Below are 17,900 nucleotides of genomic sequence, written 5' to 3' on the forward strand. Positions count from 1 at the left end.
GCCTTCCCCCATGCCTGGCTATGTGTTGGTGTGAGAAGTACACCCTAAAGTTTGAAACTATAAAGGACGCTTACAGATTGGTCGGACATAAGGGTTTCAGCTTCCCTGGGGCACTGAGGGGCAAATAAATTACTGAGGATTGAGAAAATCTCCCCTCTAAGGGTCGGGTGAACAGGTAACAATGATATACCTTCACAACCAGATCCTCCACCCGGGAAGAAATGCCTTGCCACAATGCAGCAGCCCAGATGACAGTTATTCCTCTTCCATGGCTGCAACCGCTCCCACAGGGCATCTGCCACCATCCATGAGTCAGTGTAGAGGTAAAGTATTGGCCATTTCTCTCATTCAGCAATGTCTAAGGCCATCTGAAGAGCTTTCACCTCTGCAAACTGCCTCGATTCACCTGCTTCTTCAGCATTTTCTGCAACTTGTAGGAGACTGAATACAGCAACTCTTCATAGGGGACTCCATACAGTTGCTTTCATCTCCAATGCTTTCCCACAAGATGGCAGGATCCAACGGTAAATAAGGCATATTGCTTCTCACTTTCTGGTAATTTACTATATAGTGTGGCCTCTTCAGCACATATCACCTCCTCCTCTGGTGACATTCCAAAATCTCTGCCTTCTAACCAGTGCATGATCACTTCTAAGATTCCTGGACAAATGGAGTTTTCTATCTGAGCTCATTGTGTGAGAAATGTAGGCCTAATTCGTGTCAAAAATATCATAAAGTATACTGTATGACTTGCCAAATCATTCAATGGGATTCTGAAAGCACTGAATCTGGGCGTTGTGGAATATTCTGTAAAGATTGAGCAACAGAGCAACTATAAGCCAGACATGAACTTAGTTTAACATACAAAAAGAAAGCCAAAGTTAATGACTAAGCAGCCTTTTGATACAAGATAGAAACAATGTAAACAAAGATTAAGCTGGGTACTTCAACATAATAGGAGACAGACGCAATTAAGACAACAAGGGAGTACCCCAAGACAGAGAGATAAAACCTGAGCAGCTGAGCTTCTCAAATAAAAATTTAAGCTAAGAATATCGCAATCCTTCCTGACAGAACCAGATGGGAAGATTTAAAAAGGTAAATCATTTAACAAGAAATAAAGAATATATATGTTTTGACTGTATATAAGGAGAGCCTGCGAGCTCTAAGGTTGTGTGCTGACAGAGCGGTGATTCTGCGTTTATACCCAGCGCTGTTTTACTCTGTGATTTTCATTACCTATACAATTAAAAAACTACCCTTTTTGCTGAGTGACTTGGTCATTCTGGGTGGTTATTTATAACAATTGTGTGATCAGTGCAAACCACTTGCTCCATGCATCAGTTGCATGATGTGTAGAGGAGACTCTCCCTTTTTAACATTCAACCCAACATGGCTAACCAGGGTGCCGGGAGGAGCTGGGGTTCAGAATGATGCAAAAGGCTTTCAAAACAATATTAGTGGAGATAGATAGATAGATAGATAGATAGATAGATAGATAGATAGAGTAGTTCCATTATTAGAAGCTTCTAGGTGCACAACAAAAGTACGCTCACAGTATAGGGTTCTTACAAATTTATAATGCTACTTAATTATCATATCTAATAGATATATCCAACATGAGAACCTTTTGCCCTTGATACCACCCTGGTACCATCTTCAGAACTGCCCCGTTGGAGTGCCTCCAAGGGTTCTGGGTGTTCTATCTTGTCTTGTCTGGTCATTCCAGTCCAGGTGCATGTGTCCCAAAAAAATGTCCTTGGTGCTATCTTGTCCATTGAAATGACAGCTAAACAAAATTCAGGAATGTGGCATAAACTATGAGAAATTGTGAGAAACTGTGAGAAACTGTTAGCTGCTACCTTGTAGGGGTTTTAGCTAGGCCTCAAATTAGCAGGCTCAGAGAATCTACGTGGATTGAGGAAGACAGCTATCACCTGACTGGGTAACCAAGGAAATATTTCATACCAGATGACACAAACCTAAGATATGAGTGCAGCAGTGGGAGGTATTTGGGGCAGTTCCATCCTGACTGAAGTACAGAGAGGACATGCTGCAGTTATTCTGCTCTCTTGGGCCCTGCTCCTGCTGCAGCTACATCGTATTTTGTTTTAGTTTCAGGGAAGTAGAAATATTTTGTTGTTATACTTTCTCTTTCTTGCTGGGTGTCTTTTAGGGTGCTTATAGACCTAGAGTGATGGAATCTGTTTTTGGTGGGAGGTAGAAAATTGTTGTTATACCTAACCTGTGTAAGTGTGTACTATATTGTAATTTTCTCTTAATTTTCCTTTTCCCCCGTATAAATATATAGTTAGTTTAAGCATAAACCTAGTTTGAGAGGGTTTTTTTCCTCCTTCTCCCTTTTCTCAGCCAGAGGCTAACTCTGTTCTTTGGGCAGTTGGCATTTTGCCAGCTCAACCCGAGACATACCTTGAGTGTGAGAAACTATATAGCTATATAAAAATCAACAAATATTAAAATCTGCCAATATAAGGCATCAGTACTAATCACCTCTGAAGTGGCTCAGACACCTTCATAAGCTGCCAGTATCTCCTTTTCAGTTGAAGTATAAGGGGCATCAGATCCTCTGCATTTCCTACTTGTTATGGGTTTAGCTAGGCCTAAATTTAGGTTTTGATTTTCAGAGCAGGCCTCAGATTATCAGATGACTCGAGCTGGGTGTGATAATTTTTACTTTAGTTTCAGCTAGGACTTAGCTAGGCCTCAATTCAGCAGGCCCAGAGGATGTGACATAGGTTAGAAGGGACAAGCATCACCTGACATAAGCAACCAAAGAGGTATTTCATATCATCTGACATCATCAAGAGGTATAAAAGGAGAGGGAGGTGGAGCTTCTGCCTCTTTTGGTCTTTGCCTTAGACCTGTGAGGATGCACTGTTGTTATGGGTTTGGCTAGGTAAGGGCCTAAATTTAGGCTTTGGATTTCAGGGTAGGCCTGGGACTGTCAGCTGACTTGAGCTGGGCTGAGCTAGCTGACAGATGACTTCTTCTACCCAATGGTATTCCATACCATAGTCCGACATCATCTCAAAGTGTAGGAGCTGGTGTGGGAGTGGCTTGGTCAGATCCTTTGATAAGCGAAAATGCCGCAAAAAATAACTGCTAAGAGAAAGTTTTGCATTCTAATATCAGCAAGGTATTTATTGACAATGTTGGAGGCAAGCCAGTTCATACTGGGCAAAAACTTGCCTAACTTGTTTGTGTAAAATGAGGCATATAGTCTTAAGTCAATAGTTAACACCTTATAATTTCCATATTAATGACTGGGTGAAATCTTGGGCGGAGCTTTCTTTTTGGCTTCAAATTAGGGTAGTGGTCTTCTGACTTCATCCCTCAGAGTGATCTTGAAGTGTCTTCATCACTGTTGGACTTCTGCCTTTTCTTTGTTCAGTGACATGACCTGTCAAACTTGCAAAACCTTGGCTCTAACTCTCCAAAATCTTGGACCTTTACCATTTCATCCTATTGAAATGTCTATCTTAGTTTAATGTATGACTTCTAACCCATGGTACACTGGTTTCTATGATTGCTAGACAATTTGTTCCAGAACAAAGCAATTCAGCACTCCATGCTGTTTAGCGGCCCTAACCTGCAAACAACATTTTGCAAAGGAATATTAGAAATTTCATAAAACTAGGGTTTTTTTCTCTCTTTTCTCTTTCAGTCCCCTCCGTGTTTCAAAATATACAAAGTCTTTTGTTCAGTTTAGTAGTATTGGTTTTTGATATGCATGTACTATTGCTAATATTACTTATATTTTTCTGGCTTTAGTGCTTAATTTGTACTATAGCTACACAATGAGCAGTGCCAGCAAGATTATTGTTGCTGCTGTAATTAGGATTGGGTGTACCAGGGATTTAAAGACTTGTGAGGCAGTGGGAAAATAGCTTATAAAAATGTCTCACCAGTGGTGAGTTTTTACTTGTTTAACGTTGGTTAAGATAGTTTTAATGCTTTTAGTATCATGTTTAATTTTGCCATGGCATGTGCTGAGTCATTTTGTTTAGGTGTCTTAGCATTTCTTTAAAAAGGTTAATATTTATGCTAGTTTTGCAATTCAGGTACATTGTAATACAACATATAATCAAACAAAATTCTAACGTACACAGCTATTGCTTACATAAAATACTTACACTGGTATTTCACACTACTAAAATACTTAATAAAGGCTTGAGACTGTGGCTATTTTAAAATAAAAGCTTGTGTTCAAGTCATTATACTTATTAAAAGTTCAACAACTTGTGTTGAGTGAATTTGAGGGTTGTGGGTCTCACAGGTTCTGAGGTTTATTTTTTTTCTCAGGTGCTTTCTAGGTAGGCTTTTCTTTTATCCAGACTGCTGGGAACAGGGTTAGCAACACTTGAAAAAGTCCATTTCATTTTTTTTGTAGAGGGTCTCCTGAAAAATTCTTAACATACACAATCACTACAGGTACATAAATACAGTTTGCAATCAGGTAATACTATTTCACTTAACAGAATTTTAATAACTTTTCTTGATTTGTTAGTTTTGCACAGGAACCTTTCTGGTCACTCAGGAAAGGTATCTGTGAAAACTGAAAGATAACAGAAACTCCCTCCCCCTCTTTCTTAAGAGCTTAAAAGTCAATTTGCTAAATTTCACTTAAAAGGTGTTTTTTGTTTATTCCTCTTTGTTGTATTTTGATTTTAGTATTTGGGTTATTTCTCAGACATATTTTACAATGAAATGTAACATGTTTTATTGTTGTGAACAGATTTGGCTTTGCTACTCAGGTTTTTAAATATTGGTATGATAAATCTAATTTTTAGTGTGTTTTGTCATAAGCTTCACAAAATGCTAAACTAATTTTTCAGGTAGTAACTAACTTTTTTGTTATTATTATTATAATAATTTTATATATTTATTTTTAATCTGATTCTTGATACACTGTCTGCTAGGTTGGTTTTTTTTTTTCTCATACTAGGGCTGCTATTTGTTTATTACATTTTCAGCAGCTTGTTTTGCCTTAGCATCATTTTTTATGTTACTTACCTTTTGAACACTGTTACCTCTTTGGTGGGTTGGTTTTTTTTTCAGTACATAATGGCCACTTCTGATGGGAGTTGTAGTGCTTCTAACAATTGCAGACTTTCTTCAATATATTTTCTTTGTGCAGTTAAAAGTCTTCTTTCTTTTAAAAATGCTCTATGAGCATGGATGATGCCAAAGACATATTTAAAGTCAGTCCAGATGTTGATTTTGCCAGTTTTAGAGCTCGGGTGAGTGCTATGAGTCTTTCTTTCTGGGCTGAAGTTCCTGTAGGCAGAGGATTTGATTTGGTTACCTTGTTTCACAAAGCTGCTAATGGCAGAAAACCAGGAGTACTTCCCGGAGTGGTTCTTCTTTAAGGTCTGGATGGCTGCAATAAACTGCTTCAGTGGTCTCCAGGCAGTCAGGTACAAAAGGTTCAGCTGCGGGTTCACCTTCTAGGAATGAAGCTGGTTGACAATGTTAGTTACTTGAATATGTATGAAATCTCTTAGATTTTTCTATGTTTATGATCACTGCTGCTCTTTGCTTTCAGGCAGCTGGGCCAGCTTTTGCTCACTTCATCTAATTTCTTAGAGAAGTAGGCTGATGGCATTTTGTCTGGACCCAGCTGCTGTGCCAGGACCTCCAAGACTTTCTTTGCTGCTCATGCAAAAACAGCCAAAAGGGCTTCCTCACATCAGGTAATCCCAACGCCAGAGCCCTCAGTTCTCGCTTTAGCTGCTCAAAGGCTTTATTTGCTGCAGGAGTCGAGGCTATGTTGGTTTTAGTAGCTTTTAGCAGGTCATACAATAGTTTTGCAATTAGTCCATCGGCCAGGATAGCTTGGTATTTCAGGAACTGAGAGAGCAACAGTCAATGATTACTTTTCTGCTCTAGCACTGCTGACACACGGACCTGTCATGTCCAGAAAGGCTTGAAGATCTCTCACTGTCTGTGGTTCAGGTGTCTGGCAGTTGGCTTCTTTTTTGCTGTTCTTGGGGAGCATTGTCTTCTAGAAACTTCATATCTCAGGTGTAACTCTTGCTTCTGTACCAGCTGCTTGTTGCTGCCCCTAATTCAGGTGGTCCGAAGGACCAGCCTACAAGTTTCGTTTTCACCTTAAAAGTACATGTTTCCAGCCTCAGCCTATGGAATCAGACCTCCGTACCTGGGGCGGGGTCACTTAAGGTGATATATACCTGTAATTTGAATAAACTTTGGATCTTGCTTGAACATCATATTGGTTTGTGTGGTCTCACTAGAGATTGGTCGGCAACATTTGGTGATCCTTGACGCGATTGAGGACATGGAAGCCATCTGCAGACCTGCCTAGAACCTTAAGTAGTGGCCCCTATGCTCCGCCAGTGAACGCACCGTATGCCGGAGACACACAATCACCCTATAACTCAGCCTATGCACCGCCGCTGAGCCCAGAGCCCACCTTTTACCTGCCTGTGTCACCGGCCACTGCGGCAAGAGAAGCGTCGGGACCACAGCAATCACCTTGGAACCAGAGAATCCCCACGAGACACGCCGCAGAAAACATCCAGCCATACCAAAGCGTGAGTGACCCTTTATTATATCCTGAGTAAAAAAAAACGCGATGAGGGGTGTCCTCAGCCGAGAGAGAGATGTGGGAAGGGAGACAAGCCCCGTGGAACAGCTTTACTCCTGTGCATCCCCAAGCGCCGCCGCCGCCGGCAATGCCCTGTGGGTACCTCGGGGCTGGAGTCGTGCCTCCGCCGCGCTCCCCGCCGCCCCGCGGGTACGCCGGAGTCATTCCATTGCGGCAGGAGACTGCCGCGGGAGACATTACGGTGGGGCTAAATCCGCCCGCCTTAACCGCGTGGCCAGGAAAACAAAGAGACCACGTGATCGAAAAGCCCGCAAAATCAAAGTTTGCGTGTGCTTACCAGGAGGCGCCAGGACCGCCCAACCCCCCTCCCTACTGCATGCAAATCAAGGCGCATGTGCGAGGCGTGGGTCCCCCGCAGCCCGCAGGGGCCGAAGTACGGGAGGAATTAGCCCGCCCCCGGGGCGGATCAGTTCCCGCACCACCCCCATCACCTCCTGCGTGGATGGATACGCCCATCGACTGCGTCATGGAGAGGGGAGAGGCTCCTCCACTGGAGTGGAGCCAGCAGAGCCCCCCTACACGTCCCATCCACTGTGCGCCATCTACAGCGCATGCGTCCCAGGAGAGAGTTCCCATGGCGCCAGGCGCGCAGGACACAAGCTCTGCAGCGCCGGCGGGGACCCCCTCCTTGATAGCCGCACGCTGCCCGCAGCCGCCAACACTGACACCAGAACCCCCTGCGCCGGTAGGGACTTCCCCCGCACCAGCAACCTCGTACCTGCAGTCTTCATCACTGACAGCCACACCCACCGGCTGCATCCCGGAATGGAAAGCAACAGCACAGCTGTTTAAAGGCACTGAAGGAAAAAGAAGCCTCTGTTTGCGACATGATGGGGGGAGCCGGAAATCGCGATGTAGTAAAAAAGGGATTTAAAAGATCCAGGAATGCTGCCTTAGCTGCTTTTTCTAACCTTCCCAGAATAGAGAAGCCTCTGGTAACTCAAAAGACCATTTCAGAAGCTTTCACAGCTTTTGTCAAGGCAGATGGAAAGCATCTAGCCACCATGATACAAAAAGTGGTTAAATTCAGAGAGTATCTAAGTGTATCTCTTGCATTTGTGTCTTACCTTGTTGCTGTTACTAATCAAAATGTATGGATAATGCTTTTTCAACAGGCAAATCTGAAAAATTTCTGCTCAGATAACATGGTTAAAGCAGGAGAACCAAACAAAGTGTGCCTTATAGGAGTACCTTATCATAACATCAAAGATTTTATTCCTTTTGGAATTGAGGAAGCAAAAGTGTCCTGCAGTGGTACTGGAGAAACCATAGCAGATATCATATGGCAATTGAATACTTCCTTAGAGAGGGATCCCCAAGAGCTAAGGTTAGTGGGATCACTCCCTGGAAATGAGTCATGTGTTGAATTTCAACTTGTGCATTCTAGTGTATCAGAATGGTCAAACAAACACTGGTCACAGCAATATTTTCCTGTGCGAAGCACAGATGTCACTCCTTATAATAAGAGTTACACCAATAACAGTTGCTGTTGGAATGTTGTTGGCTCACAAAATACAAGCTACCCAAAACCAAAATTGGTTCACACCAAAGGCAACCAGAGAAGAGCATTGCCTCCTGGATATTTCTTAATTTGCGGTAATAGAGCATGGCCTGGAATACCTGCCCAGGTAAAATGTGGACCTTGTTATTTAGGCAAGCTGACCAAATTTACACCATCAATACAAGAGCATGTTAGGTGGTCTAGTCCTCAAGCTGAGGAAAACACCATAGAACATTGGAGTGATACAGGAAATTTGCTAGCATCAGTTTTTTCCCCAGTTGGTGTAAACAGAGCATTACGTTTAGTACGAATGCTGAATAGCTGGGTGCAAGAGCAATTTAACATCATTATAAAAGTGCTTATTAATTTTTCAACAGATGCTGATAAGATAGAACAAGCAGTAATACAAAATAGAGAAGCCCTAATATTCTTGCTGATGATTCATGGTTACCCATGTGATGAGTTTGAAGGGATATGTTCCACAGAATTAAGCAAACACTCCAAAGAAGCCCATGATAAAATACAAGCAGTGAAAAATAATTTTGACAAGCCAACAGTTAACATTTCTCCTTTAAAGAAATGGGTTCATTCCCTGAGCCTAATCAGCTGGCAAGAAGCAGTGCTGATACAAAGAGTATTAATTCTAGTTGTTATTATGATTTGTTTGATTGCTCTTATTTGCAGGACTAGTCGTTAACTGTCCAATCAAACAAGAACAGTCCAGTTCAAGTTAGCATGTTGTTTAGTCTGTATCTCCAAGTTACAAACAAATCCTAAAAGCTAAAAGTTTGAAAGTTTGTTAATTTTCAGTTAAAGTGCAATTTTAAGCTTATTGCACTGCCAAGTTGCCCAGCAAGCTGTAGGGGTAAGGACACCTGTCCCCTCAGCTGCTGAACATTTTCTGCAGAATGTAAGTGGTTATGTTTAGCCTTTGTGAATTTTCTCTGTGAATTCACACTTGTTTCCACACAGCATTACTGCTTTACCAAGAATGTATAAAGTGACTGAGACTCGAGGCTATTCTCAGACCTCTGTAGTGGCCACACAGAAGTTTTGAGAATTGACCTTGAAATATTGCATAAGGAGATTTAGCTCAGCTGGACTGAACTTGCTTCTTTGCAAAGTAAAGTCACTCTGCATTCATAGACATTTTGCACGAAATGAACATTGTTAAGGAGTTTATGTTTTGTTTACAGTGGTTTGTGTGGTGATGACTACACAGAAAGACCACAATTTCACGCATGAAAAAGAAAAAAAAGTTTTTTGTTTTGCACTAGTTGTAAGTTTGTAAATCCCAAGCATACATGTTTTGATCATGTATTGGTTTGTGTTAGTTTACAAAGGTTACTGTACCTCCTTCCAAAAGTCTATTTTGAAAAGAGAGGGTGAGGTAGGGATGTGTAACCCGCAAAATACCCTGTTAAGTCTTGAATTAGCAAAATCTAAGATTTTCAAAATGTCTTTCTCAATTTTCAGTTTTTCCTAACGTCAACAATTTCCCCATTAGATAAGTTAGCTAAGGAGCTAAGATTTAAAATTACAGTGTTATTATGTGTATTATGTTGTTTGCATTTTGTTTTGTTCTTTGAAACAAGAGGGGGAGATGCTTGTTGCCGCCCCTAATTCAGGTGGTCTGAAGGACCAGCCTACAAGTTTCGTTTTCACCTTAAAAGTACATGTTTCCAGCCTCAGCCTATGGAATCAGACCTCCGTTCCTGGGGCGGGATCACTTAAGGTGATATATACCTGTAATTTGAATAAACTTTGGATCTTGCTTGAACATCATATTGGTGTGTGCGGTCTCACTAGAGCATGGTCGGCAACAGCTGCTTTTTCCTGTTGAGAGACTCAGTACTCATTTAGCAAACTTACAGTCTACAGAATAAAATCTTCTTGTTTTTCAGTGATTATTAATACGCTATTATAAATTGCAGAAGCATACTTTCTCCCAGTGGCAACTGCTATTGTTTCAGATTTTAAAATCTTTGAGGTAACATTGTCCAAGTTAGCTGTTGTGAGTGGTGTGGGGTTTTTTTATTTGTTTTTTTTTCTTTTAAGAAAACATATTAAAGCTTTTTACTTAAATGCAAATATTTTCTGACTTTTTGCTAAGGAAAAACAGAAAAGAACATTTTTTAAATCTAATACTTTTTGTTCTTAATTGCTCGTTTTGCTTCTGGTTGTACTTCTGTTTAGATGGGGCTTGCCCATTTTGACTTACTTCGTGTGTTAGTAGTTCAGACTCAGGATACACTTAATCTAAAATTTCATTAATATTTTAATTATTCTGGTTTGGTTCTACACAGTTTATAGCTAAAATCAAAGCTGTTATCAAATGTTTTTCTTTTTTTTTTAAATTCAATTTTACAGCTTCCAGATTTTTTAACAAATCTTTGCCCAATAAGGGTCTGTATAAATTTGGTAAATATAAAAACTCATGTACTCCATTTGTTTTCTGATTTTAAACTTAGGGGGTTTCCAAAGAAAGCTTTTTCTGTTTGACTAGTAGCACACCTGTGACTTGAACCAATTCATCACTTCATCACAAGTATCAATTCTTGATTTAAAACAAAAACTGTATTTCCAGTGTCAAGCAGCAACAGTTTTTTCCTAATGTTTATATTTTTTATATTTGAGCTGCTACTACGATTTTAAATACCACCACATCTATTGTATAAAATGTTTACATGTAATAAACAATTGCAAAACAAACAAATTCTAATTTTAGGTCTTATCTAGTGTTGCATGCTTATAGTTAATTTTTCACAACTGCTACATTTTGGCAGGGTAATAGTGTGAGAAAAATTATTTATTGATTTTTGCAATAACAGAGTTCGTGAAACAAAAAAAAATAGACAATCAGAAAGGTTAACTTAAAAACACGTGTTTTGGTGCCCTGGCTAATTCCAGTCCCCCAAAAAGCACCCCCAAAAATCAAATTTGCCTTCTTTAAAGGCTTCTAAATTCTACCCCATCCATGTAAGAGAAGGTGTTTCCTCATCTCTGATTGGATATGTAATGTTAGGAGGTAGGGTCTTGATTAAGATGGCTACTTCTATAGTGGCCATGTGGTGGTGGGGTTTGCTTCATTTACATAAATTTCACAATCCCTGATTCCCGGCCGTACATTTCCATGATACACCTATAGGTTAGTAAAAAAGAAAAGAACTCCTTTTAAATGTATACATTTCCCCTTGTTGTTAGTAATTTTTGGTTAATTCATTTGCTTGAAAAAAATGTTTATTTATTTCTCATAATCCCCCCTTTTTCTTTTTATTAATGTTTTTTTTACAAGCATTACACATCAAATTTTCTTTGATTGTTCTGGACTTGTTCCCATTTGGCTAATAGTTCTAGTATGTCGTCCATGTTTTCTGTTTTCTTAGAGTATTCCCATTCGAGTAACAATTTTTCTGCCTTTTGTAAATCCTTTGTTTGCTTTGGAGCGGGACCCAGGACCATGATCTTTTGAGCTGTTGGATTTCCTGTTGCAACAGCTTTTGGATCCATGGGCATGGCAGCTAGTTGCATTCCTTGTACAACACTGGAAATTAATCTTATAAAACAAGGGATTAGGCAAGGTAAAAACAAAAGCCCAGAAATGGCACATAAAAGGAAAAACCCTGCTTGTTTCCACCAGGCTCCTCCAAGGAGGTTAGTCCACCACTTCCCATCTAATACACATTCCCACTTTTGGACTGGCACATGGGCTATTTTCCGAATGTTAGAGGCTATATATTTTACAGCTTCTCCATTATCGTCAATTTGTAAACAGCAATCTGAGGTGTTAAATTTCCCACAAACCCCTCCTTCTTCTGCTAAGAGGTAGTCTAAAGCTAATCTGTTTTGATATATGGCTGCTCGGCTTTGTGTTTGTTGTTGGGCTATTAATTCTAGACCTTGTGCAGTCTGATTGATAATTATTCCAACTACGACTTGTAGCCTAATTATTTGGTTGAGCATGTAAATGGGTGTGCGATAGCCCCAACTTCCATCTTGTGCCCATGTTGCCGGACCATAAGTTTCAATGATTCTGTCAGGGGGCCACTCATCTTCTCCCCACTTTTGAGTTCCCCCAATTCGCACATCCCTCTTTTTCCGCTTGAGGTTTTCATATACTGGAACTCCTAGTTCATCTCCATTTGCTAGGGGTAATAGGAAAAATCCAGGTTGGATTACGCCTAGAGTGCAACAACTTCTCCATTTATTTGTCAAAATTATGTATGCTTTATTGTCACAAATCCAGAAGGGCCCATCAGGTGCTTTCCAAAATTCTTTGGAAATGTTATTAACATTTTCCCAAAATTTTGATATCCCTTTCACTCCAGAAAATGGGATCATCTTTGTTTTTATACATTCATATAGCTTCCACTTCTGATTCCATATGCAATTTGAATCGTTGTTACTGGACCAATACACTTTAGGGGCCTGGGGAAGGTATCCACTGGAGGTTGAGTTTGTGCTCAATATTCTCCTGCAGGGGGTATCTCCAACTGCTTGTGTAAAACAATCCCCTGTCCTCTGTAAGCAATCTTCTCCAAACACTGTGGTACTCAATACCCACCCCTCTGGGCAACTCAATTTGCTACTAGTGAAAGTGTAATTACCTTTAAGTATTTCTTTAGCGCTTAGACTAGTGCCTCTCCAGGGCCACTCCTCTGCCATTTGGGGCCCTCCACAGGCCCAGCATCGGGTCACATTGAGTTCACCTGCTATTTTTTCTGCTAAATTAATAAACAAATTTTGCCCTACTGAGGGAAGCTCTAATCCTTTGATCATTTCACGATATAGGTCGTTAAGAGGTGGTAGTGTTTCTGTCTTGGACTGTATTTTTATGATTAAAGGCTTTTTTTGAATGTTTGGTTTGAGTTGGGGTGTCTTCTCATTAGAGCAAATCCTCTTTGGCCCGTGTCGGGCAAGGTAATATGCACGGCATTCCTCAACTGTGAAGGTCGCCATCTGCAGTACGATTAAGGCTAACAGAGGTCCAGTATAGCATAAACTTCCACTCCCCATGCCTATTGGGTTGCAGCCAACAGTAGGGTTGAGAGATCTTCTTCGTGGCAAGTTTAGAGGCTAACCTGGTCTTGCCCTCTATTCCTCTGTACTGGCTAGATGAAGAAACTTGCCGATTTTTCCCTTACCAAGAGTGACTTTTGCTATTTGGATGCACTCCCAACTTTCACCGCACACTTATTACTTCAGTTAAGATAAGGTTAGCAGTTACCAAGACACAATTTACAATTTTCTTCTTCAGCTGCGCCTCCACCCAAGCACTGAGATCTCAGCTTCTCTCGCCAGCAGTTGATTCCCAACAGCTACTGTTCTCTGGTGACTGTAAGAGAATTTTACTTTTGGGTTAATTTAAGTTTTGGATATTCTCCTAGGCATTTCCACTCAGAGGCTATGCAAGGGGGCTCTACAGGGCCTTTGACCCCGGTGCTGTGGGTCCATCCTTTTTCTATAGTCCGCACTGCTATTTCAGTTGTTAGTAACACTTGATAGGGTCCCTCCCATTCTGGTTTGAGGGGCTCTTCCCTCCAAGTTTTAATTAAAATCCAATCCCCCGGGGTAAATTTGTGTATTTTCATTTCTAAACTAACAGTTTGGGGAAGTAAGCCTTGTTGTTTGAGGTTTTCTAGATTTTTTGCTATTGTTGTAGTATACTCTCTGAGGTACTTGTTGCCCAATTCAAGAGTTGGAGATTGTGCATTGCTAAGGCATGTTGGATAGGACAACCCAAATAGCATTTCGTATGGAGATATGTTTAGGTCTTTTCTGGGGGCTGTCCTAATCCGAAAAAGTGCTAAAGGCAAACATTTTGTCCATGGTAAACCTGTTTCTATTGTTAACTTGGTTATGGTTCGTTTTAAAGTTTGCTTCATGCATTCTACTCTTCCTGAGCTCTGAGGGTGCCAGGGGGTATGGTGTTGCCATGTGACTTGCAAGGCTTCACATGTTAACTTCAGGATCTTTGAGGTGAAGTGTGGCCCTCGGTCGGAGTCTATTGCTTCAGGTAATCCAGACCTTGGAATTATTCTGGTAATATTTTTACTACATTTTGCGCTATGGCTTTTAAGACTGGGAAAGCTTCTACCCAATGTGTTAAGTGATCTACAATTACTAATAGGTATTTCCACCTTTGGATTAGAGGTTATTCAGTAAAATCTACGTGGATGTTTTGGAAGGGCCGAGTTGCTAATTCTTGACCACCAAGGGGGCGAGCTCTTTGTGATTTTTGTTTACTTTTTGACAAGTTATACATTGGCTGGTTATTTGTTTAGTGACTGTCCATACCCCTAGGTGTCCGTAAGCTCTTAGAAATGTTTCTACTAGAGCTTGTGTTCCCCAGTGTGTGCTTTTATGCAACTCCAATAGCACCTCTCAAGTAATTGCTCTTGATAACATTTGCCTCCCATCTGCAAGGCGCCAATTCACATCTGCTTTTTTTTTGGCTTTTATCTCTAACAGTTTTTGCTCTTCTTTTTCAGTAAACACTGGTTGGGGAATTTTTTCTGGCACTGGTATTAGAGCCATTATTTTTGCTTGTGGTATTTTGTTGCTTAGAGCTGCCTCTCGGGCTGCTTGGTCGGCTCAAATGTTTCCCTGACAAATTACATCTCTCCCTTTTTGGTGCCCTTTAACATGCACACGGCAATTTCTTGGGGCTTTTGTACTTCTTCTAACAGAGCTTCAACTAGTTCACGGTGGCCCACATTTTTCCCTTGGGAAGTTATCATTCCCCTTGAAACAGAGCAAGACCCAAAACCTGAAGAGTTAGCCCCCACAAATAAGTATGGCTAGCATAATTAAGTTAGGGAAACATTTAACATTTAGACAGGCCAGAAGCATGAATGCATAGCTAGTATAATTAAGTTACAGGAGCATTTAACATTCAAACAGGCTGAAGGCATGAGGAACTGTCCAAGGGGATAGGGAGGCTTGCCCAAGAATAAAGTAAAAATGTGCACACCTAGGCAACTTAGACATGTAGCAGAACAAACTGACCTGAAAGGGGGGAGACAAGAAGTTCCAGGTGCAACCTTTGGCAGAATCAACCCTAGAAGCCAGCCAAAAACTGCAGGAGTTGAAAAGTTCACCAAGGAAGAGGAGCTGGATACGACCACCACCAGATAAAGTAACAGGATCTCCCACCATAATATTCCTCAAACAGACAACTCCACCCATGACTCTGCCTAGACCGTGCCTGCTATGAATATTATAATCAAGTGTTGCAATCATATGGATATTTATGCATGTATGTTGTAATCATTTATCGACAATGTATAAATACTGCAGCTTTACACTGATGATTTTGGAACTCTATTGTCCGACACTAGTCGGGAGTTCCCCAACGTTGCACCAATAAATACCCTAACTGTTTATTGACCAAAATTATGTCTCTAAACACCCTCTCATGCCAGAATTTTTTGAATACATGTGCAAGCCCCCAGGCATATCTAGAGTCTTTGTATACTGTTCCTATATCATTACTAATTATGCGCAGCACGCTGATTACTGCATATACTTCGCATGCTTGAGCAGACCAGATTCTATGACTAAAATCTTCTTCATCGACTACTGCATAACCGCTTTTTCGTTTTCCTTTGACTACTCGTGATGATCCGTCTGTAAATAAATGCATTCCTCCTTCTACGGGGACATCCATCAGCTCTTCTCTAATTTTTGTTTGGTAGTCAATGATGTCTAAACAGTTGTGTTCTGTTTCACAATTCTCTATTCCTCCTTGGCTATACAGGAACTGGGATGGGTCTACACATGAATTAGTGGTTAGAGTTAAGTCATCTCTTTCCATTAATATGGTTTCCTATTTTAGAATCTGAGTCTGTCATCCACCTTCCTGACTTTTGGCTTAGTATTGCTCTCACTGCATGTGGAGTGTGAACATTAATTTTTGCTCCAAACATCAGCTTCCTTGCTTCTTCTACAAGGACAGCTGTGGCGGCCACTGCTTGCACACACACTGGCCATCCTCTGATTACTGGGTCCATCATTTTAGACAGAAACCCTACTGGTTTGCTAGCCCCTCCCCAGTCTTGAGTGAAAACTCCTTTTACAATTCCTTCTGTAGCATTTACATAAAGATCAAAAGACTTTTTTAGATCCGGTAATGGTAATACTGGTGCTTGTGTTAGAGCTTCTTTTAATTCACTAAACTTTTTGATTTCATCTTGAGAGTAATCTGCTTTGTAAATCTTCTCAAGGACTATATCATCTGTTAATTTTTCATAGAGGAATTTTGTTTTACTACTGTAATCTAGGATCCACAACCTGCAGAAGCCCACTAATCCTAGAAATTGCCTTATTTCTTTCTTAGTTCATGGGAGAGGAAGTTTTAAGATTCCTTTTTCTTCTCTCGGGGCTCAACTGTCACCCACCACACTTTATGATGTGTCCTAAATATTTTACTTTTTTTTCTACAAATTGGAGTTTGCTTTTTGATACCCTTATCCCCTGTTCTTCTAGAAAGTTGAGTAACCTTACTGTTTCTTTTTCTACTTCTGCTTGGATTTTTCCTGCTATCAACAGATCATCTACATATTGTAAGATAGTAATTTCTTCCTTTGAGTCAAATTTATTAATTACTGTCTCTAGTGCTTGCCCAAATAGATTGGGTGTTTCTGAGAACCCCTGTGGAAGCACAGTCCATCTTAGTTGCTGCTTTCTTCCAGTGTTAGGGTCTTCCCATTCAAAGGCAAAAATATCTCGAGAGTTCTCATCCAGTGGGCAAGTCCAAAATGCATTCTTTATTACTGAAAACCATTCACACTCTGGGGGTATTTTGCTCATGATGGTATATGGATTTGGGACAACAGGGTGTCTTGCCCGGACTATTTTGTTGACTTTTTGTAAGTCTTGGACTAATCTATATGTCCCATCTCCCTTTTTTACTGGCAAAATTGGGGAATTATATGATGACATGCAGGGTTCTAATAGCCCATCTCGTAATAGTTTTTCTATTACTGGTGCAAGGCCTTTTCTTCCCTCTAGGGGGATGGTATACTGACGGACTCTGACTGGGATTTTTGTATATAGTTCTACTTTGAAGGGTTTTATCTCCAATCTTCCTCTATTCCCATCTTCGGCCCATACCTGAGGATTTATGCCTAAACCCTCTCTTAGAGTGAAAAGTTTAACATCCACTCTTCCTTCTTGGGGTATTACTCCTACTCCTAATATTCCCATTAAATCTCTGCCTAGTAGATTTACCCCAGCTTGGGGAGTGATCAATAGATCAGCCTCAATTTCTTTTTCATTCCCTTTTACTAATACAGATGGAATCACCGGTACTTCAATTTTCTCCCCTTTCGCCCCAACTACTGTAATATTTTGCTTGGATACTTTCATACCCAGTGGTGGTTCGATTACACAGGTTCTCTGTGCTCCTGAGTCCACTAAAAAGGTGACATTTTCCCCCTGGGGTCCCAATTGTAAGTTTATCAAGGGCTCTCTTCCTGTTTCTGACCCCAAGGGGTAGAGCCGCTGACTCTCCTATTCTGGGCCCTCTTGTAACTTTAAAATTTGAGTATCTTTCCACAGCTTCAGACACTCTCTTTTAAAGTGTCCTTCTTTTCCACATTGGTAACACACTATCTTTTCCTTTTTACTTGTGTCTTGGTTTGAGGGGAAAAAAACCAAAATGTTTACCCACAAGCGGGGGAGGGGGCCTTCTCCACAATAATCACGCCACTCTTTATCAAATTTAAGACAAGTGCAAACCGCTTCCCC

Source organism: Pithys albifrons, chromosome 26 (genome assembly GCF_047495875.1).
Source record: "Pithys albifrons albifrons isolate INPA30051 chromosome 26, PitAlb_v1, whole genome shotgun sequence".
Taxonomy (NCBI): domain Eukaryota; kingdom Metazoa; phylum Chordata; class Aves; order Passeriformes; family Thamnophilidae; genus Pithys; species Pithys albifrons.